Source organism: Mastomys coucha, chromosome X (assembly GCF_008632895.1).
Source record: "Mastomys coucha isolate ucsf_1 chromosome X, UCSF_Mcou_1, whole genome shotgun sequence".
NCBI classification, from domain to species: domain Eukaryota; kingdom Metazoa; phylum Chordata; class Mammalia; order Rodentia; family Muridae; genus Mastomys; species Mastomys coucha.
The window spans coordinates 60,057,623-60,058,439 of NC_045030.1; the positions used below are offsets into that span (position 1 = coordinate 60,057,623).

Here is an 817-nt window from a genome sequence, read left to right on the forward strand (position 1 = left end):
AGAAATCTGAGTTTTTAAAAACGCTTTCCCAAGAACCCCTCCCCCCCAGGCTTGAGGATCACTGAGTGGGTAGGGGCTGTTTAAAACAAAGTTGTTCCCCCACCTGCATCAATTAATCTAAAGCTGTTGGGAAGTAGCCCTTACTTGACTCACTACTCGGGGCTCGTCCCACCCAATCCCCTAGGACCAAGAGGCTATAAGACCGGAAATAGGAGCTCTTCCAAAGCAGCTTGAAACTAGGTGGAAGACTAGAAGAGTCCCAGCCATTCCCACGTCAGCATCCTTGTGGGCTATAAGAGCGGCGGGAGGCGTGGAGCCTGCCGGGAGCTGTAGTACTCAACGCGGCTGTGCGCCTGCGCCCTGGGCAGTTGCCGGTGAGCTTGGGAGAGCCGTGGGCGCAGAGGCGGTGAGTCCCGGAGCGGACAGAGGGCGTGGCTGTCCCTGGGGCGCGGGCGCGGGTAGCGGGGCTCTTTTTGCAATCTGGGGCCACGCACGCTGGCAAATTTCATATGTGCCCTGGGCGCCAGGCCCCAGGAGCAAGGAGGAGCGGCGGGCCCCTATTCGTTCAGGGACCCCGCCGCCGCTCCCTGCGACCTGGCCAGGCCTTGCTGGGAGTCCACGATGGCTGGGAGTGCCCATCTGGGTGGTTGGACATCGTCATCCAAGAGCTCTAGGGCACCATGTCCCTAACACTGGCATGGGGTTTTAAACCAGCTTTTAGGCTTTTCAGGGACATGTCACGCCTGCTGTTTCCCCAAGTGCCCTCTTTTCTTAACGGTGGCTTAAGGGTAGGCCCTGTGAGGGTGGATTCAGAGGC

The 817-nt window shown here is 59.1% G+C and overlaps 1 protein-coding gene across 1 annotated transcript in view; it reads left to right on the forward strand.

Annotated features, from left to right (window-relative positions):
- Positions 1 to 291: 291 nt before the first annotated feature.
- The window catches only part of Znf449 (zinc finger protein 449), a 20,920-nt gene continuing 20,394 nt past the window's right edge, over positions 292 to 817 (forward strand). The window contains exon 1 of the mRNA XM_031360686.1: positions 292 to 406. The gene's annotated coding sequence lies outside the window, so the exon portion shown is untranslated. The remainder of the gene's footprint in view (positions 407 to 817) is intronic.